The 25,997-nt window shown below is 46.6% G+C and overlaps 1 protein-coding gene across 1 annotated transcript in view; it reads right to left on the reverse strand.

Annotated features, from left to right (window-relative positions):
- DDX56 (DEAD-box helicase 56) overlaps positions 1-25,997 on the reverse strand; it is a 786,153-nt gene that overhangs the window by 352,453 nt on the left and 407,703 nt on the right. The window lies entirely within an intron of this gene.

Here is a 25,997-nt window from a genome sequence, read left to right on the forward strand (position 1 = left end):
CATGTGGTCTGGGGAAGGCAGGCACTTTCTGATACCAACCCTGGTGGTGGTGTTCTGCGGGAGGATCACATGAGGGGGTTGGAGGAGGGGGGGGAAGCAGGTCAGGCGGAATGGGAAACCCCCTTGTTCAACTTTCCCCGAAACCCCAATTTCAAAATTGAAGAACTCCAATTGTTACTCGGGACTTCAAGTCCCATAATTCCCCAAGTACTGGAAAGAGGAAGAGGGCTATGGAGGAACACTACTGCAGGAGCGGTCAATTCATGAATGTAAATAACCCACACATGAGGGAGAACTGAATTTATTTATTTTGAAATGTTTTTATTGGCATTTACTTAATTACAATCATGCATTTCGGTTTGTGTATCACATGCCTGCATTTAATCTACAACAACAAAACCATTAAACAACTTCCTACACGTGCTTGTGCTACGCATGATCTCCGTCGGGCCGGTGCTTTGGTGTTTGGGGCTGTGGCTTCAGTTATAGTGTTCCAATTGGGGAGTGGCATTTGTTGTCAGGGGGTGGTTAATTGGGCGCACCTCAAGTGTTTCCTGTCATGATCGGGGTGTTCATGGGGGCATATCATCGGATGGGTGGAACATGTCCCAGATCAGCGTTGTCCATGCCGCGCATTTGTCTGTGCCATCTGCATCCGACCTGAGCGAGTACTGAAGGCTTAAAAAGCCCCCTCGGATGCAGGCATTAGAGAGAAGAGAAGGAGAAGGAAGAGGCTGTTGTCAGAGCGAGCAGTGCAGACTGTGTATGTAGCCGAGGAAGGGACTGGAGGAAAGAAGACACCAGGACCACTGTGAAGCCAAAGCCAGTGGCTAGTTCAAAAAGGGTCTATGCCTCCGATTGTGCAGCAGGACGCGTGCAAAATGAACACTTGCCCTTTGAAGGCCTGTTGTGCAGAGGCTGCGCAGGAGGAAGCGAAAGCAGCAAAGAGACATTTTCCCTCTCAAGAGGTCTCCGGTGGTTGGCATGCACCAGAGACTCAGGAGCAAAGAAAGCTCCAACACCAAGTGGTATGGTCAAAGGCGGACCAGGAGAAGTTGTTTGCCGGGTCTTGAGGAGCCACTGCAGCAGAAGACCTGAAAATGCTGAGAGGATCGAGAGCGTGCGATTTACAAGTGAGTTCAAAAGTTGGAAGTGACTCTGCAGGGCTTCGAGACTGCTCGCGTATTCCAGGCAGGCAGTTTTACTTGCGTATGAGTGAAAGAAGTGTTAGTAGTGCTTTTGAATACCGAAACATTGAAAAACAGCAATAGTTGTATTCAGTGAAACCAAGTCACTAAATTTAAGCATGCAAGTTTATAGAAAAGCCAACAAACCGGAGGGGCAACATTGTTAAAAGCGAAGGCATGCAACCATTAGCCAAGAGAAACTAAAAGCTAAACAATATAAACCCAACAGATATTGTAAAAGGCAGAAAGGGATTAATGAAGACCCAAGGGTTGTGAAATTTGCTATGCAGGTTTTGTTAAACATAACAGCTGATATAAACACACATTGCCAAAACCGAGAAAGGAACTGAAAAACACCCTTTCCTTGTCAGTATCTGGTTAGTTGTGCAGTGACGGAACAAACGTGTCAAAAAGGCTGCCCTTCTGAAAAAGTTTATTCAGAGGGCGAGGAGTAAAAGCACCAATGTGAATATGGTTTCCCTGAGAAGTTGCTAAATGTCTAATGCTGCAAAATAACGAACATTGTGAAGTTGTTATGAAGCGGTTATAAATTGAAAGTTACCACTAAAGCATGTTTTGTGAAACGCTGTTCAGGCAGGGCAGTATACCCGGATGGCAAACCATTGAAGAAATAGGCTTGATAGGGGAGTAGACCAGGTAGCAGTTAATGGAGTGCTGTAAAGTGGTCCTAACAAAATCAACTTATATTGGTTGTCGTGCTGAAGAAAGAACTGTATAAACCTGCTGTCGAGGACTTACATTTCTTCAGAAGTATTCAGTGTGGGTAAATCATCCTGACAAATACAATTATTGCTGCTCATGTGAAGAAGATCATTCTGAAGCTCATTCTTATTCCAAGAAAAGAAAGAACCTTTTGTTTTCTTTGGTAGATCGGTCAAGTGTTGGAACTTTCTGTTGTCAAGTGGATATTACAAATAATTGTGTTAAAACGTTGCTAAAAACCAGGATTTCCTTATTTCTTTTTGAACTGTGGAGCAGAATCCCACCTATGTCGAATTGGTTGGGACCATTGGTGAATCTATGTCACAGAAAGTATTGCATAGATTATAGGCCTCACCTAGATCGACAGGCTTATTGAACAATCCCTAAGTGGAAATCTTTAGTGGTGGAGACAGCAGGGAAATTAGTGGAATTATTACATCAGAAAGAATTAGTGCCACCCTAATGCATAACAAGGCGACACATTTTGCTTTGAAAATACTCCTAAAACTTTGCAATTTAATCTGGTGTGAAACGCAAGACAAGCAGAAATGTTGGATTTGTTGTGTTTGTACTTGAAAGGTAATTCTACAGGAATGGAGGGGGTGCCAAAGGATAACAATATGACAAACCCTGGCACTGGCAGAAGGAGAGAACCACGGGAAAGCGAGATACTGGTAACAATAACCAGAGGGAATCCAAAGTAGTAGAAGGGGTACAGGAGAAGGAAGAGAAGAAGGTACAAGAGACCAAGGATATGGACTCAATTTTGTCAGGAAAATCTTGTCTAAAGCAATGGAGGAAATCAAGGGAAAAATTGTGCCAATAAGTAGTGACAGCCCAAGCCATTACTATAAATTACAAATGAGGAGTCTATACAGGTAGCGATGAGACCAAAGAAAGAATGGAAAAAAAGCGGCCCAGCGTCTCAAACGGGCAAAAAATAAATCTAGTAATTTGACCACATGGCTATTGACCTGTGACCAAAAACAAAAACAAGGGGAAAAATGTGGGCATCAGGCTAAAACAAGTAAAAACACACCAATCCAAGGATAACAGTCAACAATCATAGACTTCATGGACACTTCGGTAGGCGGCATTTCGGTGATCGCTAAAACGGAAAAGGGGGGGAAAAAAATGGTACTAAAGATCAAGTGCCCATGCCCCCCACGTCTAAAAAGGAAGGAAAATCTCCTATGGCATTTACTGCTGTAAGAATGTTTGAAGAAAATAACCAACCATTTAACCGCCAATGTGTCCTACAATTATTTGGGAACATTCTGCCCTTTAGAGTATTACAGAGTGCATACTGACTATTTTTAGCAGCTAGATGGGTATGATACAGCTGTAACTAAGGTATATGTATGAACTTGGATGCGACGGGTCCGGTTAGACAGAATGCATCTCTCCTACTAAAATGGGGGTAGATTGACTATCAAAATGTTGTCAAGTGGTATTGTGTTGGTAAGAGAATTAATGGGCATGGAACAAGAGTTGGGCGAGAAGGATATCAGAAACATCAGGGCTCTGTGACAAGTGAGGTGAAACAGGAGGGTAACCCCATCATAAAAGAAAATCGGGAATGGCTTTATCAGCATGGTTCAGGAGCAGAGTTCCTAGAAATATTGTCACAGTAAAATCCTGGAACCCATGGACCGTAATTGGGATACCTATAAAGGGCTTAGTTGGGGCACCACACAAGCTTCAGCTGCTTTTCTGAAGCAATTGTAATTGTAGTTGTCATTTATATAGCGCCTTTTAACAGAATTATAGTTGTAATGCACCAGTGGTGGAAACACGCTTGGGGACCGAAGTCATGAGTGCTGGAGGTCACGGAGTAAGATGTGTGCATTTGGCCAAATAAGGCTTAAGAGGACTGATCAGGCTCTGGTAGAGAGCAACCCATAAGGTCAGGCACGTGGATGGGTGCTGAGGGGAGTCAGGTGGTGGCGTGAGTGCTAGAGACTCACTATGTGTTCAGCGTGCCCACATTTGTCATAGTTCTTTGCTGCATACAGGTGTTGAGGCGTAGTCTGGTGTAAGTAGGTGGAACAAGTGACCAGCACGACCAAATTTGTCATAGTGATTGCTGTATTCTGACATGTGCCGGTAGCCATGCCTGCAGACAGTGTCCACCAGGGTGGTACATTATACGAATCTAGCAGATTTGGTGGTGATATGTTGTATGTGCGCCCAAACAAGTGTCGATTCTTGCAGCTGGGATCAAACAGTAAGCAACAGCGACAGTCTATGCTTCAACAATTATTTTAAGTAGAGGAGAACAGTCTATGCTTACAGGATCTTCTAGGTGGATAGCATGGAGAATCTACACAGATATCGTACAGGAACTGAACCTTCCCAATTGTAAGGTTTACCAAGGGCAGCCCACCCTGTAGGTACATCCATGCGAGATACCTGCCCATCCCTCAAGTCTGTCGAGTGGGATTCTGGGCTAGTTCTCGATTGTCTCCCCATAGTAATGTACAAGAAACCCCCACATGGCCTTCTGGCAGGAGACATGGCCATGGCCATGGCACAATTCCTCCCATGACAATTCCCCTGCAGTACATTCTAATCTGTCAAAGTGCAATGGTGGTGATTCTATAACAACCACGGAGTACGATTTGCCTGTTTTCCCCATTCATGCCAGATTCAGTGACTAATCAATCCTGTGACATTTCATAGAGTGAAAAACGATATGAAGGCCTGTGTTCCAGTCGGTGGTGCTTGTCGGAACCACGGTCCAGACTGGTGTTTGATAGGGTTTGTGGTCCAGGCCGTCGTGAGAACGGCCAGCACCACTAGATGCTGTGAGGCTGGTGTCGCCATGTAAATGGCTGGCGCTGCCTGATGCTCAGTGTTCATCTGCTCAGATTGGGAATTGGAAGGTTAAGGACATTTTTCAGGATAATGCATCAATTAGCCAGGTTTTGAGGACTTTTTTTTGAAGTAAAGTTAGTTCTTGGTGCGGCAGATGTGCAGAGGAAGAGTATTCCAGATAGTGGGAGCTAGGATAGAGAAGGCCAAGCCGCCAAATCTGGTGGAGTGGTGAGGGAGAATTGCGAGGAAGAGAGCTGAACCCGATATGAGGTTTGAGGGTTGGCATTTTATTCTGTACTAACCCTGGTCCTGTGTTATGAAGGGCTTGCTGTGTGGTGCACATGGCTTTGAAGGTCGCTCTTAGGCTAATAGGGAGCCAGTGTAATACTCTGAGGGCGGAGGTGATATGTTCTCTGGGCGAGAGGGCAAGAAGCAGTCTGGCTGCTGAGTTTTGGATTTGTTAGAGTTTCCAGAGCTGGCGTGCTGCTACGCCGAGATAGAGGGAGTTGGCATAGTTTAGATGATGGCCAGTATTGCGGACGATAGGAGACATAGCGAAACCTACGCTTTGGGATGCGTAAGTGGAAGTGTCAGGTTCTGGATACATAGTTGATGTGTTTTGAGAGAGAAAGGTCTGCGTCCATGAAAAATATTTTTTTTACAGGAGGTGGACGCGGCAGGTGGGGCTCCCATGGTAAAGTTTGGGGAATCAGAGCAGTTTTGCAGCATATTAGGAGTTCTGGTTTGCCCGGTTTGAGGAGTAGGTAGGTTTGTGATTATCCATAGGTCCATATCCGAGGGCCAAGAGGTGAGGTCGGGAAGTGAGGAGGCTGGATTTGTGGGAATTTTGAAAATGATCTGGGCGTCTACGTAATTGTAGCAGGTAAGGTTGTGAGAGCGGATGACAGCCGGCAGTGGGCTTAGGTAGATGTTGAAGGAGGGGTGAAAAGGTGGCTCCTTGTGGGACCCTTTTTGTGACAGGGCAAGGGGCAGAGGAGAAAGGTAGAAGGAGAATTATTTGCGAGCGATTAGAAATAAATTAGATTATCTGATTAAAAGCAGAATGTTTGATGCCTGGGGTGAGGAGTCGGTGCCTGATTATCTTGTGGTCGATGCATCAAAGGCCACGGATAGAACCTTGGGGATTAGTGCAGCACACCCTTCTGAAATTGGCAGTTCTTTTCAGGTCATCCCAGATAGAGGCCATTGAGGATTGCGATTCACAGAGGGGTCAGAAGCCCGAGCCCCGATTGGGCTGGGTCGAGGAGTCTATTAGCTTCTGTGAAGAGGCCAAGTTGCTTCTATGCCGCGCAGTCCATTAGTTTAGCAATGAAGCGGATGTTGGAGATTGGGCAGTAGCTTGATGGGGAGGGTGGGTCGAGGCCGGGTTTGTCAGAGTAGCGGTTAGACATGAGTGGTTTTGAAGGCCTCTAGGAAGGTTCAGATGAGAGGGATGTATTGATGATGGTGCGGGCTACGCTGCCTGCACAGGTGGAGGTGAGGATCTTTTTTAGATGGGGGTTAAGGGAGCGGGAAAAGATCGCCAGGTGAGTCCAATGGGTCAGCTAAATGCTAGCAGATTGCAGAAATCGACCCAAGAAAGAGGTCTGAATGTATAGAACGTTGGTAGGGATGGTGAGAAAAAGATTGGGTTTGAGAGAGGGCAGGATGTGGATATGGGGAATCCGAGCTCACGTTTAGTTATGAACATTGTTGGACAGTTCATTGTAGAGAGCCCATGAGTTGGGGGGTGGGGGGTGGAGATTAGGCAACAAATAGGGAATTCCCTACATGGATTGTTCGAGATTCTGTTTCCATAGTGTTTTTTTTGGCTTTCTTGATTTCGTACAGGTATGCCCTGTTCAGTCTTGTGAAGACAGTTTTGTTTTATGGGTTAGGGTTCGTCGTCCAAGTTTGCTCTAGGCAACACTTGAGGGTTTTGAGGAAAGGGGTGTACCACTGTTGGTGTGGGCTTGATCCGTTGGGAGGAGCGACGGGTTGGTATGGGGGGGGGGGGGTTACAGCTTTGGAAAGCCATTGATCGAAGTTGTCAATGGAGGGGTGTCCTTCCTTGTGAGAGAGATCAACGAGTGTGAAGAAGGGAATTGGCCCGGTGTGGGTTGATATTATTCCAAAGGGAGGGTGGCCGAGGTGGTTCAGGAGATGTTTGCTGGAAGTGGTGTGGTGGGAGAGTGGTGTTGAAGTGAGAAGGGTATAGCGTGATGACCAGTCCAGATGAGGGGACAAGTGGGAAGGCTAGGCCTGATGTGCAGAATAGTGTGTCAAGGGTGTACCCTGCAATGTGGGTCAGGTGGGAAATCAGTTGTGTTAGTCCAAGAGCTTCCAGATTGTCAGTGAGGGAGCGGGTCATGGGGTTGGCAGAGACATCAAACCAGATGTTGAAATCGCCTAGCAAAGTGAGCGGGGGTGCTGTAGCAGGGTTGTTGAGTGGGAGTTGCAGAGAGTCAGTGAAAATTCGGTCATAGCCGCAAGGCCTATAGACGAGAGGAAAATTGAGTGACGGAAGGGCTGAGGTGGAACTTTATGAGAATAGATTTACGTTTAGTGCTGCAAGGAAGATTCTCTGTGGATATTAATGAAAGGCGTTTATGTATGGTTTGCTTGTTAGGTGCTTATAAAATAGGAACATACTGTTTCAAAGAGCACGCAGGGAGGTAGGGGGAGTGGGTAATACATTACAAAATACAATATACAATACAGAGGTGGAAGAGGGAAGGGGGGGCGAACCTACTATGCCTTGTGAGTATTCAGAATGTGCAAGTGCAAAAACGAAGGGGGAAGAGTGGGCAAGTGATGGGGAATTCGAGCCCGTGGGTGAGCCAAGGACAAAGTGCTAGGAATCAAGAGTGCTACATGGCCTGAGCCACAGGAGGTGCAAGTGCGAGTCTCCAGAGCGGAGGGTGTGCAGGTGCAAAGTGCTGTGGAAGACGGGAGCTGGTAAGAATTGGTGTTGGAGGTCAGGGCCCTGAAGATGCATAAAGGCCAAGGACTCCAATTCAGCAACTGTGGGATTAGCAGAGGAGAGAAGGCAAGGGAAGGAGAAAAAGAGGAACATTTTAAGGAGCTTCCAGAATTTGAGAAGATCCAGCTGAAGGTGCAGGGCAGGGGGAAGCCATTCCAAAGGAGGGAACCTGCAGAGGAAAGTGAGCGGCCCCCTGCCCTCTGATTAGCAAAGCGCTTTACACACAGAGTTGGTGCCAGAGGAGCGAAGTGGTCTGGTGGGAGAGTATTTGGTGAGATAAAGTTGAAGATAGTGTGGTCCCCAGGCCCAAACAGCCTTGTGGATGATGCAGAGGGATTTGAATTTGGCAATTCGCCAGAAACTGGGAGTTTGTGGAGAATGGCAAGATCCCCCACTCTGCTGGGCCTGTATGTACAAGCAGGGAGTAGCCAGATGGGAAGGCCTTGTGTGCAATGGGGTTGAAATTCTTGTCAACCAGGTTTCAGTGCAGAATAGGATGTCTCGGTTTTCAGTGACTATGAGGTCAAAAGGTGGTGTTTATTTTTGGCGACCAATCTGGTGTTGATGTGTACGCAGGATAGTTGAGAGAATTCTGGTGTATGGTCGGCTATGGGAGTGGCATGGGGTTGGGCGGGGCGGGGAGCAGAGATGTGGGAGTGCAAGGTGGGAAGTATAGAACGAAGGAGGTTTAGAGATGGGTTGGTCTGGGATCGGTATTTTGGAGGGGTCGAAGACCTCTACCATAATCAGAAAACCCTGAGAGGGTACATCCCTCACCACAGTGGCAGAGACCCCTACCACGAATGGGGAGGCTTGAGAGGGGACACACTTCACCAAAGTGGCAGAGATAAAACCACTGATCACCAGGGAAGGGTCAAGGACTCCTACCATAAGCAGAGGGGTCTGAGAGAGGAAACCCCCTGACCACAGTGGCAGAGAAGTCCACTAACAAGGGAAGGATTAGGCCACCAACCAACACAAGGGGAACCTAGGAGGGAACGTCCTTCATTTCAGTGGCAGAGATAAGAGAAGTATTATGAGAAATAGAGGAAGTCTTCCTCACCAGACTGGCAGGGACCAGTCCACCAGAAACCTGAAAGGAACTTGGCACTATGTGGAGACTTGGAGAAAGTCGCAGAATAAACCCCAGGACATTTGTGTGAAACAATACACCTAAGGATTGGATACCAGGGGAAGGGAGTCATTCTCCCTGGTGCTGTACTGAACTATATTGGAACGTGCCTACAGATACCAGGAGAAGGGAGTCATCCTCCTGGTAACAGTACTTGTTGGAATTGTAAGCCAGGGAAAGGAAGTCATTGCCCCCTTGGATATATTTTGGAAATTAACATTGCTTGAGACCATACCCGTACGCCAGGAGAAGGTAGTCCTCCTCCTGAAGAAGGAAATTTGTTCAGCAGCATTTTCTCTTTAGTTATAGCGTGGGGGATAGAAGTAGGTTGCAACACAGGATGGTGGACATTAATTTTGACATACAGTCTGACAGCCTGATTATTAGTTTTGAGGCAGGGAAACCCCCGAGAGGTAGGGATAACAAAGTATTTCTTTCTTTGCATCACTTTTATAAAATTTAAGGAAAAAACTCCCAGACTCTGCGCCATTAAGTATTTTTGTACTTTAATTAGTGGTCAGTCAAAGTAAGACGCCCTCTTCATGATTACACATGTTTTGGCTCGGCTGAGCCTTTCTCAAATCAGGGCAGATACACTTTAAGCAAAGTTACCATGTGACAATTAATCGGCTAAGTTATAAAAGGGTTTAATCCCATCGTCCGTGCAGCTTCTGTCTCTCGCGTCAGCTTTCCAGAATCGGCTTGTCACGTGGAAACTTTGCTTAAAGTGTTTCTGCCCTGATTTGAGAAAGGCTCAGCCGAGCCGCAACATGTGTAATCATGAAGAGGGCGTCTTACTTTGACTGACCACTAATTAAAGTACAAAAATACTTAATGGCGCAGAGTCTGGGAGTTTTTTCCCAAGCCCTAAGGAGAGCACAGCGAAACATTGTGTCATTTTTTTGGCAGGGAGGGAGTATGATTATTGCCAGAGCGACCCTTTACAGACCAAGGAACAGGGGCAGGGTTGCACTCCCAAATCTGAAGCACTACTACCAGGCCACCAAGCTGAGAGGGCTGCATAACTGTTAACCAGAACACACTTAAATGGTGGTACCATTTGGAGGAATAGGTCAACCACCAGTGCGTGGGGCAGGGCGGTCACTAGGAGGGGCTTATCCTCGTTTCCGTACCCAGCCACTCCGATACATGGTAATCCAGACTTCCTTCCGGCCTATGAAAGGGGGGGAAAGGGGGGTCCTGTGCAGTGTGGAGGACAGCAGGGGCGGGGTGAATTGTTGGTACACCTGTTTGATAATTGGGTAAAAGAAAGAGCGCTTCGGATACTGGCAGTTGCAGTACTGGACTCTGCAGCCATGTAATAGAGCGGCAGCCATTAGAGCTCTTACAGAGTTTGAAAGGGTGACTTTCTCCACGTCAGACTCAAGAAGACTGATATCACAGTTATATAAATATTGGGGGGCCCCGTGGAATGAGAATCTGCAGTGGAATAACATGCCTGGCACAGGGAACTGTGAGAGGAGATTCCAGAAGAGGGTTGGCGGGAGGAATGGAGGGATCTGAAGATGGACCCCACAGTGTGCAATATTCTGAAAGGGGGGTTAGATTCATAGCTCGTCACCCCAGAAAGGTTGAGGTGCATGGGACCCAGAGGAGGTGATGGTATATGCTGTTGCAGCTGTGGGGGCATAGCATGTATATTCACATCTGGTGGCACTGTCCCAAGCTAGTCCATTACTGGCCTGGTTTATTAGTTACGATCCATGGTATCACAGTATCCCTCTTGATGGACCAGATAGTTTGTCTCATGGGTATTTTCAGGGGCAGAGGGCTGTGGGGACCGCACCACAACAGTCCTCTCGTGCACACAACGCTATTAGCCACTAGGGTGGCCGTGGGTACCTATTGGAGGTGGATGGCTACCCAGTCAATGGATGATTGGTGAACTCTGACGTGGTCTCTGCTGCAGACTGAAAAAAATTGAACTGACATGCAGGATAGGGGCAGGAGTTATTCTTTTTTTTACTTGAGCTGTTTCCTGCCTTATGTGAAAAGGTACAATAAGGACTTCACATGCTATGTGAGGTCTCTCGGCCTTCTGGACTACCGCTGATGCCGCCATGGCCGTCACCTGTTCTAAACACCTCGCGCAGGGACTGTTTGAGGGGCTGCGTCCCCTCTGTAACTAACACCCGATTCTCTCCCCTATCCCCCGCCCCACCAATGGTTGCTGGTTGTTTCCTTGTCCTTTTTGGTGTCTTTCACTTGCCAACTTCTGATGCTTTACCGCCATGCAGTGTAATATTTTGTGTTTGATACTCGTAAAATTTCAATTAAGAAATTTGAATATAGTAACTGACTTAGCAGTCACTATTGGTCAGTTGGCTTCAAGCATGCCTTGTGGTGTGATCAGCAACCAATAGAATAATTTTATTGTCCATTAGGAAAGTTCTCTTTCAGCAACTTTCCCTCCATATTCTATGGACCCCCAAACATTTTGCTTTTGTCACCATGTCTTGACTTTTTACAGTGAAGTCTCCAATGGGCTTTTGCTCACATGTTATGAGGAAACTGTCTAGTCCTGCAGGATGTCAGTACTGGTAAGAAATGCTCTTACGGTAAGTAATGCATTGTCTTCTGATGTTTGTTAATCTGCTTAAAATCACATGCTGTGCATAGACTAGCGAGCAGTACCCGGAGTTGGAGGTGGGTTGTGAGAAGGAACAGTAGAGAAAAGATGTCTTAATACTGCTTGTCCCACCTGCAAATCAGATCTAGAGTGAGCATCTAGATAGTAGTGTTTTGTAAAGGTGTGTACAGAATCCAGGTTGCCGCTTTCCAAATGGACTCAAGGGGAACATTTGCAATGAATGCTATGGATGCCCCAGTGCCTTGAGTAGAGTGTGCTCTTGGCTTGAAGGGTAGTTCTCTCTTAGCAAGAGTGTAACAGAGTGATGCATTGAACAATCCATCTAGATATAGTGGACTTTGAGACTGCATATCCTGCTCTTCCTGCTGCCACCGAGACAAAGAACTGATTAGTCTTTCTCAATGGTCTAGTTCTTTCATTATAAAACATGACAGCTATGCGCACATCGAGTGTATGCAGGCTCTTTTCTCCCAAATTGGAAGGGTTTTGAAAGAACGTTGGTAGTTCTATTGACTGGTTGACATGGAATTTCTATATGAATTTGGGTGCAAACCTTGGGTGTGTGCGTATAACCACCTTATCTTTGTGAACTGTTACTAAGGGGTCTAGAACAGAAAGAGCCTGTAGTTCACTTACTCTCCTAATGGAGGTGATAGCTATTAGGAAAGCAGTCTTAAGGGTGAGGTCCTTAAGAGTTGCCTTGTGCATGGGTTCAAAGGTTGAGCCCATGAGCCTGGTAAGTACCACATTAAGGTCCCAGCCGGGAGCTGGGTTTGCTATCGGAGGGTGTATTCTCTTACCCCCTTCATGAAGGCTTTGATAACTGGGACTTTCCACCATGACACCTTAAGTTGAGAGGTGGTGTATGCAGAAAGTGCTGCTAGATGGACTTTAATAGAATTGAACACTAGACCCGACTCCAGTAAATAGGTCAGGTAAAGGACAATTTGTGTGGGAGAGCAGTGAACTGGGTTGATGCTCTTACCTCTACACCAGATGACCAATCTCTTCCACTTGCTAGAATAGCAGTGGCGAGTGTTGGGTTTTCTTGCTTCTCTGAGAATGTCCATGCATCTCTGTGGGAGCTGTAAATGGCCAAATTCTATGACCTCAGGAGCCAGGCTGCTAAGTTCATGTTCTGTGGGCATGGGTGTAGTTTCTTGCCCTTGTCCTGTGACAGCATGTTGTACGGGCAGGGCAGTTTCACCGGTGGGGACAGGGACATCTCCATCAGGTGCGCAAACCATGGTTGGCGGGCCCACATCGGGGCTATCAGTATCATGGTGACTGGTTCCTGGTATATCTTGTGCACTATCTTGTTCAGCAGAGGAGTCAGGGGGGGAGGGGGGGAGCGTAAACAAATTTCCCTGACCATGGTATCCAGAGACCGTTCCCCTTGGAGCGGTTCTGAGGGTATCTGGAGGCATAATCTGGGCATTGTGAGTTCTCCAGAGTTGCGAACAGGTCTAATTCTGGGAAGCCCCATTGTGTGAAGACGAAGACGATGTCTTCGTGTAACCGCCATTCGTACTCTGAGGGCAGAGGGAAGTCTCTGCTGAGTTTGTCTGCTAACAGATCGAGTTCCCCTGGTACATGTTGTGACAATAGGAACATGTGTCTGAGAGCCCACTTCCAGATGTTCTGGGACAGCTTGGACAGTACTGGAGAGTGAGTGCCCCCTTGCTTGTTGAGGTAGTACATGGCTGTGGTGCTGTCCGTGAGGACCATCACTGTTTTCCCTTGTAGGTGTTTTCCCTTGTAGGTGTGTCTGGAAGGCTTTCAGTGCCTTGAACACAGCAAGTAGCTCCAGCAAGTTTAAGTGATTGGAAGCTACGCTCGGAGTACAAACTCAGTGAGCAGTCTGATGGGATAGGTGAGCCCCCCCATCCTGTGAGGGATGCATCTGTGGTTAGAGTGGCTTCCACTGCTGGGGTGGCGAATGGTTTCCCTATTACCAGGTTTTCCTTCGACCATCACTGTAGCGAGAGAAGCAAGGCCTGCAAGACCACCACTAGATCGTCCCATTGTCCGCTGGCCTGACACCACTGGCTGTTGAGCCACTCTTGCATTGGGCGCAGGCGCGTGTGAGGTACCAAATAAATACATGACGCCATCATTCCTAGCAAGCGCATTGCTTTGCGTACCGTCACCTCTCGACCGGCCACATATTGAGGGATCTGAAACAGCATATTTTGGACCCTCTCGTTGGAGGGGAAGACGAGGCCGGCCTTTGTTCGAATTAGAGCCCCTTGGAATTGTCTGATTTGGCTGGGGCCTAAGCTGGACTTCTTCTCGTTGATGGAGAAGCCCAGTTGGAACAAACGGTCTACAGTCTTTTGGGTGTTTGAGAAGCATGTCTCGTAAGACTCCCCTGTTATGAGCCAATCGTCGAGGTAAGGGTATACCGGTATGGACAACCTGCGCAGGTGGGCCACTGCCACTGCCAGTACTTTCGTGAATACCCTCGCTGCAGACGCTATGCTGAAGGGTAGCACTCTGAACTGGTAGTGTTTGCCCTCTATCATGAACCTGAGGTATTTTCTGTGCGTTGGCAGCATCAAAATATGAAAGTATGCATCTTTCATGTCCAGTGTTGTCATGTAGTCCCCCTGAGATAGCAGGGGAATTACCTCCTGTAATGTTACCTTACAAAATTTTTGTGGTTTTACAAATTTGTTCGCTGGGCGCAGATCTAGTACAGGGCGCATGGTTGAGTCCTTTTTGGGTACAAGGAAGTACACTGAATAAATACCTTCCATTACCTGAGATAGGGGCACGACCTCTATTGCTCCTTTCTGTAGCAGCTGTTCTTCTTGCAGGAGGATGACGAGGTGTTCTGGTGACAGGTGTCGTCCCCTTGGAGGTCTTTAGGTGGGAGACCGATTGAACTCTATACAGTACCCGTGGGCTACGGTTGACAATACCCACCGGTCTGATGTTATTCCCTCCCATGCTGATAGGAACAATGTTATCCGGCCCCCAACCGGAGACGCATGGGAGGGGACCCGAACCTTCAGGTCATTTGGTGTTATTTGACGGGGTGCCTCTGAGGGAGGAGCCCTGGCCTCTGCCCTTGCCACAACGTTGTCCTCTTTGGTTATACTGGTTACTGGTTCCCCGATTAGAGGGCCAGTTGCCCGTAGTGTAATGCTGTTGCTGCTGCTGCTGTTGGCGTTGGCCACAAAAAAAAGCGCTGGTTGCCAAATCCCTGCCTGTTTGGAGGCTTTGAGATTTGGTCTAAGGTCTTTATGGTGTCGAATTCTTTCTTCGCATTTTCCAGTGCGTCGTCCACTGCCCTTCCAAAGAGATTTGACTCTTCTTTGGCTTATTAATGAGTGGCGCCTGCGTTTCTGCCTTGAAACCGGAATTGCAAAGCCAGACATGACGCTTCAGCAGAATTCCCTGCACCAAGTAACGGCCAGCAGGTTCTGCCGCATCAAGAGTGTTCTTAATGATGCTCTGGTTGAGCAGAGTTCCTTCTGTAACTGTAGCCAATAAGCGAGTTCTTAGAGGTTCAGGGGCTTCTTCGATGTCCTGCTTAAGCTTTCCCCATTGAGCATCAGCATAGCTTGCCAGCAATGTATTATTATTGGCAATCCTAGTTGAAAACGCTGCCGAGGCAGTAATTCTTTTGCCCAAGGCATAAAGCTTTTTCCCTTCTTTATCTGGGGGTGCCTCGCTGGTTGACAGTGGCACCCCAGCCCTCTTCCTGCCTTTGGGTGCGACAAAGACTGATATGCCTATGGAAATGTCTTCTCTGTGAAAAGCGCAGGGAGCTAAAGCATGGTTGAGACACTCCTGGGGGCCATGCACCCAAGAACATGTCAATTAGCTGTGTTTGTGGCGGTATAGGGACTCCCAGAAGCAAGCTACAACCATCAAATAATAACGTAGTCTTTGTAGTGTCTTGTCAAAATAAAAGGGCCTATACTAATAAACCTATTGCCAATCCCTACCCCTAAATACAAATAGTGTGGGAAATAATGTTACAAAAAAGAAAGGTGCTCACAAAATGATATGTCAGGATGTTCAGGCCGTTGGCCTACCTTCCCCACATTTTCAGCACGGGACAAGGCGGTACACTCAAGCTTAGCACAGTCTCTCGCTTCTCTAGCACAAGGACACAGTTCAAGACCTAAGCATCAGGGCCAGTCTTACTGTCGATACCATGCCTTCCTTAGAGCCCCAATGAGCCTTGTGAGTATGACATCGAGGTCCCAGCAGGGAGGAGGAGAAGGATGATTAGAGATTGGAGGGTACTGTTTTTTCGTGAAAACCTTAACTATGGGCACCCTCCACCACAAACATTTACTGTGAGACGTGGTGTAAGCAGAGGGAGTCACTAGTTGTACTTTACGAGAGTTGAAGACTAATCCTGAGTCAAGTAGGTAGAGGAGGTAGTTGACTATATTGGTTGATGAACAGTCGGTTGGATTGAGAGACCTTGTTCTGCACCACAACACAAAGCGTTTCCATTTGCTAAAATAGGAGTGTCGTGTGTTAAGGATTGTGTTCCTCCTTGAGTATATCCATGCACCTTTGGTCTAGGTTAAGGTGACCGAATTCTATGACCTCAGGAGCCAAGCTGCTTAGTTCAGCTTCTGAGGGCATGGGTGCAGCGTTGTTACACGATTCTGGGTCAACAGGTTGTTCGTGCAGGGTAGTTTCATGGGAGAACAGTGACATCATTTGAAGGTGTGAGAACCAGATCTGGCGTGCCCACATAGGAGCTATTAGTATCAATGTTACTTGTTCCTGGTGTAGCTTGAGGACTATTTTGTTGAGAAGAGGTGTCAAGAGGCAGGAACAAAGCGTATGCAAATCTCCCTGACCAGTTCATCAGAAGTGTGTTCCTCTTGGATCCCTTCTGGGGAAAGTTGGATGCGTCATCTTGGCATTGCGTGTTTTCCAGGGCCACGAAAAAGTCTATTTCTGGGAAACCCCAGCTTGAGGCAACATTGTCTAGCACGTCTGTGTGTAGTTGTCATTCGTGCTCCGAGAGAAGCATTGTACTTTTGCTTAGTATATCTGCCAGAGAAGGGAGTTCCCCTGGAACAGGTTTAGCCACCAAGAACATGTTGCGATGTAGTGCTCACAGCCATATGTCCTGGGCTAGTTTTGACAGCCCTGGAGAATGTGTTCCTCCCTGTTTGTTGATATAAAACATGGCCATGCTGCTGTCCGTGAAGACTAGGACTGTTTTGTGAGATAGCCAAGTCTTGAAGGTTTGAAGTGCCTTGAGAACTGCTAGAAGTTCCAGAAGATTGATGAGTTTCCAAGTCAGTGCCTGTGTCCACAGGCTGGGTGCGGTATGGTGAAGGAAGTGAGTGCCCCACCCAGTCAGAGTCTGTTGAGCGTGGCCTCGATCACCAGTGTGTGGAAAGGTAGTCTCTTTAGCAGATTGCCTCTGTTCCAAGCGACTGAAACAGATTGTGAAACCACCACTAGATCATATACAACCCGCTTGCCTGTGACCATTGTTTCGCTAGCCAATCTTGCATTGGACGCATGCGCAGCCTGGCATGAGGCACTAGGTAGATGCAGGAAGCCATCATTCCTAGCAGGCGCATTGCCTTTCGTACAGTCACCTGGCGATCAGCTACGTACTGAGGTGTTTGAAACAACATGTTTTGGACCCTCACTCACCTCAGAGGTGTAGCCTAGCCCGACATCAGTTTTGATTAGTGCCTCCAGAAATTGCTTTACTTGACTGGGCTCTAGACTGGACTTCTTGTTTATAGAGAAGCCCAATTGGAAAAGCAGATTGATTGTTTGCTGCATGTTTTGAAGGCACCTCTAGGGAGAATCCCTGGTAATTAGCCAGTCGTCTATGTAAGGGTACACTGGAATGGACTGTCTTTGCAAGTGTGCAGCCACCACTGCTAGGACCTTTGTGAATACCCTGGGGGCTGATGCAATGCCGAATGGTAGCACTTTGAATTGGTAGTGCTCGTCTCCCATTTTGAATCGGAGGTATTTTCTGTGCGCTGACAACATTGAAATATAAAAGTATGTATCTTTCATGTCCAATGTTGAGGTAATCCCCTATCTTTAATAGTGGGATGACTTCCTGCAACGTTGTCGTGCTGAATTTTTGAGGTTTGACATACGTGTTTGCAGGGCACAGGTCCAGCAGTGGGTGCATTGTTAGATCTTTCTTTGGACCAAGGAAGTACTTTAACAAATACCTTGATTTTGTTCCATGAAGGGCACCAGTTCGATTGCTCCTTTCTGTAACAGAAATTGGATCTCCTCCTTGAGGAAGGTCGAGGTGTGTGGAGGACATGCGTCCTACGCAGGGTTGATGGTGGCGGGGTGTTTCGAGGAACTCCACCGACTATTCTTTGGCCACTTTAGCTGTATCCAAGAACCAGCGGTCTGACCTTATACCCTCCCATTGTTGGGCGAAGAGCGTTATTCTACCCCGGACTGGGGATGCATGGGAGGGAACGTGGGCTAGCAAGTCATTTTGCGGCAGGGGCTGCTGCCCGTCTAGAGAATGCCGCCCTGCCTCGTCCTTTCCCTCGGCAAAACCCAAGCTGCTGGTATTGGTAGGACGTCTGAACGTGTGGACTATAGAAGGTGTGAGAAACCTGAAGCTGTCTCACCCACTAGTCCCCGGGCATCTGTCATCCAGGTGGCAAGGACACAGCCATCACTTTTGGATCCAGTTCCTGGGGGTGGACAAGTGCGGGAGGATCACTTGGGTGAGGAGTTTTCGGGGAGTGGGACACCGGATGTCGAGACGTGGTATCCCCTTCCCTTTAACACCTTTACCCCATTCTACCAGGAAGGATACGTAGGACCTCTAACCCCCGCTCTCTTACACTAACACTTTCACATGGACAACCCTCTCTGTGAGAAAACAGACTAACACCGGAGCAGTATACCCGACATGTCCCAATGCAATGGTCAGGCGAGGTCAGGCAATTACTGACCATCAATGGAAGGGTTTTAAGGGAGATTCTGTGATCTACAGACAGCCAATGAAGGTTGTGTCTTGTGTCAGATATGTGGAGTTTGCTTGAGATATTAAGAGCGGCTCTGATGGAATTGTTCTGTGTTACTTGTAACTTATTCATATTCTTTGGCTAGTCCCTAGATAAAGGGCATTGCAATAATCGATTTTTGTCATGACTAGGGTTCTAGCAAGGGTGGTACAGTAAGGAAGGGGCTAAATGTGGGAATTAGTTTGCATGTGTGAGCTGAAGCTGCTACCACAGCATTAGTTTGTCGAGTGAACGACAGTGTCATCAAGGTAGATACCCAATGTTTTAGTGTTGGATACCTTGATGGTGTTGCCATTGATAATGACGGATTTGAAGGTAGAGTCCAATTTGTTGAGTCTGTGTGAGCCAAGGATAAGTAACTCCGTTTTCTCGTCATTTAGACAAAGCCCATGATGCGCCATCCAGGCTTGAATGACAGAGTAGATTTCATTCAGGGCTTTTGTGTTCGTTGCATAGTCGCCAGTGACAGGAATGAGCATCTGGGTGTCGTCCGCATAGTATGTATACGTGACACTCAGATAGTCGAGAATGTCGAGGAGCGGCTTCATAAAAACACATCTAGCGTGGGGGAGACACACGACCCTTGCGGGACCGAGCAGAGGAAAGGTGAAGGTTCAGCAGAATCAGAGGGTGAGGAAAAACCTCCTAGTTCTGTTTGCCAGGAAGGATTTGATCCAAGATGTAGCTTCATCTGAAAAGTGAGCAGCTATTTTTAGGTGGTGGCAGAGCGTTTGGTGGTTGACCAAGTCAAAAGCTGCTGATGGATCAAGCAGAAGTAAGAGGGCTAATTTGCCCTTGTCTTTATGTCTTGGATTTGTGTTATTAGGTCAATCTATGCAGTTTCAGTGCCGTGTCTGGGTCAGAAGCCTGATTGCCTAAGGCCGATTCTAGGAAGTCCTGAATTTGAAGATAAACTGCACGGTCAAGAATTTTAAAAAGAAAGGGCACCGTTGTAATAGGGCTATAATTAGCCGGATTGCTAGGGTGCCATTTGCCAGTTTTTTTACCAGTCCCTGTGCAGTGCAAGAGTCCCCCGACGTCCTCCCTCTTGTCCCCACGACTGATGCTACGGAACAGTGAGATGTGTTCCTGGTAGTTCCTGCAGAGGTCTTCAGCTGCATCTTTTTCTTCATATTAAGGCACTGTGAAAACCTGACCGAGAGAATTTACCTCTCACTGAGAAAGTGATTGAAACTTTGGCAACTTGCATGCCTTGTTAGCTTGTGACCCAACATCTGAATCCTTCTTTTACGAACTACTTCTGAGAACTTTGGCCAAGACTTTTCCGTTTAACAACAGAACCGTTTTATCGTATACAAGACTTTAGCCCATTGACTTTGACCTAACCTATTGCATTGGAAGGCCATAGAATAGACTGGCACAGCAGTCACATCGAGAGAGCACTAAAGAGGAGATGAGGTTTGGCAGTGTTGGGAGGAAAAATGTCTTATTTTTCTGATGTTGATGAGATAGTCTGGCTGCAGTGGCAGATTTGGAGGTGAAGAGTGCGAAGTTGTGAGATGGTTGTTACTAGAAGCACAGCAGGGAACAGAGTCGGAGAAGAGAAGAGGGGGAGAGGAAGAGATGGACTGTTTGGATTGGAAGTAGAGCACTTCAGTCTTAGTGGCGTTACTATTTACTGTAGTTTGTCAGAGTCTGAGAGAAATCCATGTTCCTGTAAGGATAATGGGGTCCAGAGAGGAAGAATGGGAAAGAAGGTAGTCTGAGGTAAAGGAAGTCTTGTTAAAGACAGATTGTGCTTTCTAAAGAATAATATGAAAAGTGAGATGAGATGTAGAAGCATATTATGTTTGCGAAGTAGAGAGGTGCTTGGGGATACATTCAAGAAGTGTGAGGAAAGTTGGGATTGGAGGTTTTGTAATCGACAGATAGGTGAGCAAGAAGAGGGGTGCAGAAGAAAAGAGATATCTGTGATAGGAAGAGTTAAAGGAATGGTTCGGTAAACATTTTTTATTGCCCCTACGGCCATGTGTTTTTAAGCCCAAGTCGCTCGATTTTAGAAACATTTCCTATGGACCCTACCCGAGTTTTCGTCCATTTAACGCACGTGAAAACAGGCAGTAGGGCACCGGCATTTTGCAATAATCCTATCACTTGCCGCATCGCCCTGGCTGACCTGCTTTTGCGGCACTAAATCATATCCCCCGCCCCTGAGCCTGTCATCAGCAGACGAACACCGCCCATTTCACAACGCCAAAGCACGTCTCGTGTCAACATTCTCTGTGCTTCAGCTAATGACGTGGCGCCATGGAAATGGAAATGGCAGGTCGCCTCTTTCCTCAATAAGTATAAACAGACCATTTCACAACACAGCAGCAGATTTTCGATTCCATTCCTCTCTCTGTGTTACTTTGAGTATTCTGTGACTCGTTTCTGTGCTCTGGTCAGCTACCTTTGTTGCTTGTAGCCCGTGTGAACAGATACCAGTACCACCGCTATAAATTATTTTAATTTGTTTAACACACAATGGCTACAATGATGCCCTACATGTACGAGCCCGAGTATACCGAGGAGGAACTACTGGAAAGGGAAACACGCGAAAACGATGGGTCTTCGGACGGCAGTTGGGAGGACGATTCAACAGCTGAAGAGCCTGGACCTAGTCGCATGGACGGTGTTTCCACCTGGTGCACATGCAATCGGTGCGAGCGAATGCCAACAGAGGACGAGAACTGCTGCTGCTGTGAAAACTCTGGATGTGTTGTCTACATGCTGGAAGGCCAGCCACGACCGCAATGCATCACCGAGCTGCCAGACTTCAGGGCAGCCTGCCTCACACGGTCCGTGTTGAGGATAATGATGGTGCTTATGCACGAACTTCGCGCAACTGTTCGTCCTCGTAATCCGAGTAACGAGTAAGTATACTCTGCTTGTCATGCCACTCCTGTTTCATGGTCTTCTAAAGTCGTTCAATAGTGTGTAGTGTCTAGATAGCATTTGTCCGAGCAGAATGTCATTAGTTACACGAATTGTCATTGACAACAAACGTTTATTAAACTTATCTTGGTCATTTGAAAGCAGTTTGTTTCATTCCTTTTCACAGGTGGTACAGGCTGGTGGCCTATCGTTCCTTTACATGGTGGCTTCACGGGAGGCTTGGACACCGCGTTCGAAGAGTAATACCCGCCTGTGCCGCTCGTGCCATAAGAGAAACGTTCCCAAGTGACAGCGGTCATTACAGGGGATTTTCTCTCACTGTGCTGCAACCTGACCTGTACAATGTGTAAAGTTTTGTATTTTTGTGTCATCAAAATAAGATACAAAATAAAACAGCACATATATTTTAACAACGGTTGTTTCGATTTTTTAAATGATTCAAGTGTGTCTCCATACAAGGATGGACGTCAGACATCTGTGCTCTGAATGGGTGAAGGTCAGGTCGCTGTGAAGCAGGGTGGTCACTATCTAAGCTAACAATATATTCTCAATAATGCATGCATGTATAGAGGACACGTTTGTGGAGATGAACGAGCTATGTGCTTAGTTCAGGCTGGTTCACATGCAGGACAGTGATCGAAGAGGAAGAGTGATGCGTTACATTTATTAGCAGTTGCAAATACCTCTGGAGTTTTCCAGTCAGAGTGGGAACGAGGGTGGGGGCCATGTGCTGTGCGCAGTGAGGCCTGGTCACCAAGATGGATTGGAAAGGGGGTACAAAAATGGATGCCCCGTGTCCTGCTCAGTGGTCCCATCTACGCGAATGTCAACCAAAGTTATCACATAAGGGCAAGGGGCGAACTCACTACTGGAGGCACTTGGTCCGAGTTTCTACTGAGAAGTAAAGGATGAGAGGGGCCTGATGGCCCCTCGTCCCCACACACTTGCCGGCACGCCCCAGGCCCATCCATCCCACCCCCCTCTATCAAAGGCGGTTCGCACCCGGGGATGAGCGCTGGCATGGGGGGCTGTCACGGGCGCAAACGGCCAAGGTGTCAAACAGCATGTACACTTCAAAAGGTATCCCACGCCCAGGGGCCATCGCTCACATGGCCTCCTCAGACCCTGTGTCTCCAGGCAGGCCTCCCCTGAGGCAGGCCGCCCCCCTGCAAACCACACAATACCACAAGTTACACACGTCATTCATTCACAAACACACCCGTTTCTAATACTTTATAAACCACTTGATATGTCTCATGAGAACATTTTTGTGCTTTGCAAGTCAACTCCTGAACCTTCTACCCGAGAAGCACTGAGATCTATGCTAATCTGCTCGTCGTCGTGCTATCTGTGACCGCTTCGAGCAAACTCGTCAGTGTGCTACCTGTGGCCATCTACCTGTTCTCCTGCAACATACTGCGCGGCCTGCTGAATCCAACTGTTTGTTGGTCAAGGTAAGGCCATGTATCCTAGTCATATTTCTGTCATTTGTACATTTCTATCTATTTGTGATTACAGTACCCAATAGAGCTATGGTCATTGGTCTCATTGCTATTGACGTGAGTTTCAATTGTTATGCTATCAATAGATCCATTTATGTTCATCTGTGTCGATGGTCATCGAATTGCATCCTTCGGGGGTCCAGTCTATAATGTAAGCATGTTTCCTTTTCGTGCAAGACAGATCATCAAAGGGACGAGTCACATGTTCAGAGTTTAGTCACATAACTTAAAACATTTCTGTAACTTATGCAAATACTAAGCCGCACATGATGAACTGGTATAGTCCGGCGACCAAAACAAACCTTGCATTGAGCATGGTATGGTTCATTTACTTTGACATTTTTATTCATCAAGGTTTTATAATAATCTTGATATTTACTTTACAGAATTTTCAACAATGCCTGCCTGTTCGATTAGCGGTTGCCCTTCGAAGACCCATGCTAAATCGGAAGGCACTACAAAGCATGTATTCCCGAAAACTGTTGATCGAATAAGAGAATGGGTCAGACATTGCAGATATCCACTGGATGAGCTGGAAAGTAGAGTCCATCAAGTCTTAGAGGACAAGAGGGGTGATCCATACCGGATCTGGAGCCGGCACTTTTCGTCGAACATGTACGCCACATCTTGGGTAACAAAGAAGAATAAACGGCGAAAGACACGAAAATTGCTCGCAAACGCTATTCCAACTCTATTCATACACATTCCGCCACTGGTGAGTCAAGTGTCCGGATTTAGCTTTAGGCCTTGTGGTAGTGTGTAGGTAGCCAAATGGATTAATTGATATTTTAGGGGTTGTGTCCCTTGTAATACTCCCTTGTAATACTTTCGATATTGATATGAGTGTATAGCTTTTTGAATAATGACATTCATCAATAAATTTTTCGATTTTATAACCCCCCAAAGGAAATCTATTTATGGGCACAGGGAACTGTACTATATTGCGCATTTTCAATAGCATTATTCTCATGTATTCTGTCGGTTTACATGGCAATTTTTTAATATTTGCATTTCATCATAAAACCATAATTTACCTTTACAACTGCTTGACTATCCACTGAATCTGAAGCAAGAACATTCTACATCCGTGACGTGCCCGAAGTTATCAACAACTTCCAGCGCGTATCAAGTAATCATACTTGGCTATTCCGCTACAGACTTGTTTTATGCATGTCAAGTAATAGTTTTTATGTATCGTGTGATTATTTTACCAATTGTTTGGTTAGTGCTTTCCAATTGATATACACCTTAGTTGTCGTCCCGTGGTGTTTGTTTTCATTTATAATTAGTGTTATTCATACTAATGCAAGTACTGTCTTTCAGGGAGATGCTGATGCGTCCACCACATTGACAACAGCCCTAGATCTTCTTCAGCAGCACGAGGTATGGATACTGACAGCTCCATAGACCGTGATCATCAGGACTGGAACACTTGCCGTTTGATTGTTCTACACCATGTTTCATTCGTGGTTAGCCATTGATATGTACCTGTGCGGTCGACCCCAAGTGGGTGTTGTGTTTTCAATATTGTAATCCTTAGTAATGCAAATACTAGGTTTCAGGCAGTTGTTGAAGCGTCAACCCACGCACTTGATGCGGAGCCTGACATTCAAGTAATTCCAGGGGAAGCTGGACGATGCGGATACGAATCGGCGCAACAGCTTTCGTTTAAGTGCGCACCACATTTACAACATCCATAGATATTCTTCAGCAGCACGAGGTATGGATACTGACAGCTCCATCGAGCGTGATCATATAACGTGATTCCATTTGCTATACTTTCGTCCCTATTAATGCAAGTACTGTGTTTCAGGGAGACGATGGAGCTTCCACTACAATCACAAGATCCCATTTAGATGATGCAGATGTAAAGAAATCGGAGAAATAAGTCTATTAAATCTGATCATATTTAAATATCCCTGGATTCTTTTAGACAATGAAACATTTGTGGTAATCTCTTTATATGTACCTGTGCCGTCGACCCCAAGTGTGTGTTATGTTTACAATATTGAAAACCATACTAACGCAAGTACAGTGTTTCAGGGAGTTGCTGATGCCTCCTCTTCAATACAATCATTCGTGGCAGTCCATGCAGAGCCAGAGGTATGGATACTGACAGCTCCATCGAACTAGGTCATCAGAGCTTGAATACTTGTCGTTTGATTGTCCCACACAAGGTTTAAATCGTGTTTCGCTAGGGAGATGTAACCGTGTGTTCGTCCTCACGTGTTTTATGCTGACAATATTTTGATACACAGTAATGAAAATACTATGTTTCAGGGAGTCGATGGAGCCTCATTCCGTGCGGTCTATGCGGATACAGAAAATATAGTCGTTGCAGCGCCAAGAGGAAGGGGAGACATGCGGATACGAATCGGAGCAATAGCGCGCAGATGTTGAAGGTCGAGTCAAAAAAGTTGCAAAGAAAGAAACAAAAATAAGGTTAGTAACAAACAGTTCATAACTTTAGAATTTTTTTTGTGCTGGGGACTATTATGTTTTTTTTCCAGTCAATTGTACTATACTTTACCTTGTGTTTAAACTGAACATCCCTTTCCAAATCTATCCTCTAGTTACCCGTGGGTGTCCGAACTATACATACACAGACAGTGAAGCGAATAAGAGATGTTGCTTGCCAGACCATTTACACTATGGAGGAGCTATTAATTCAGACGCCGCGTGTTGAGACTAGAGATGCTCATATCCAATGGCCAGAACATGAAATTAATGTGTCCGAAGAATCCAGCAAAGTTGTAATGGACCATTGCTACAGTTCGACCGCACCACCACAACAGGATACTGGATGTATTGAAGATAGCTCTGAAGTAGTCGCAGATCAATTCACACAATCTACACCCACCAAAAAATTGCCACCAAAAAAGCTGTCTACATTGTTGTGTTCTCCCATCAATGTTGAAGTAGCAGATGTTGAAATGACAGAGAATGAACCAGCAGCAGCATTCACCGACGCATCAGAACTTGATAGCAGCGAGATTTTTCAAATGTGGTGATATGTCCTCAACGTCACAAGCCGAAACAACTTGGATGCCGGATGACAGTCTAATGAAAGAGGGCAAATACATAGTATTTGACAGTTGTTTGATGAATATTATAAGTATGCTGAAATGTGGGCA

The sequence above is a fragment of the Ambystoma mexicanum genome, chromosome 10 (genome assembly GCF_040938575.1).
Source record: "Ambystoma mexicanum isolate Mex_15411 chromosome 10, UKY_AmexF1_1, whole genome shotgun sequence".
NCBI classification, from domain to species: Eukaryota; Metazoa; Chordata; class Amphibia; order Caudata; family Ambystomatidae; genus Ambystoma; species Ambystoma mexicanum.